The sequence below is a fragment of the Capsella rubella genome, unplaced genomic scaffold (genome assembly GCF_000375325.1).
Source record: "Capsella rubella cultivar Monte Gargano unplaced genomic scaffold, Caprub1_0 scaffold_2, whole genome shotgun sequence".
Taxonomy (NCBI): Eukaryota; Viridiplantae; Streptophyta; class Magnoliopsida; order Brassicales; family Brassicaceae; genus Capsella; species Capsella rubella.
In genome coordinates this window covers 7895682-7896088 of record NW_006238922.1, presented here as the reverse complement: position 1 = coordinate 7896088, position 407 = coordinate 7895682, and positions in this window count along the sequence as shown.

The following is a 407-nucleotide window of genomic DNA, read 5'->3' as shown; positions in this document are numbered from 1 at the left end:
CAGATTTCCTTGTTGAGCTCTCGCCAGATCTCGATCAAGGAGTCCCGCCAAACGAGAAATGGACATTGTACGTAGATGGCGCAGCCTCTAAACACGGTTCGGGGATTGGAGTGCACTTGCAGTCGCCAACGGGTGAAATATTAGAACAATCGTTCCGCCTCGCCTTTACCGCCTCGAACAATGAATCAGATTACGAAGCATTGATTGCAGGGCTCCGACTAGCACACGGCATCGGAGTTAAACGAATTCAGGCATACTGCGACTCCCAACTCGTTGCAAACCAATTTAGCGGCGATTACGAGGCTAAGAACGATCGTATGGATGCATATCTCAAAGTCGTCCGAGATCTCTCAAAATTATTCGAGCAGTTCGACTTGACCAAGATCCCCCGGAGTGACAACGCGCCA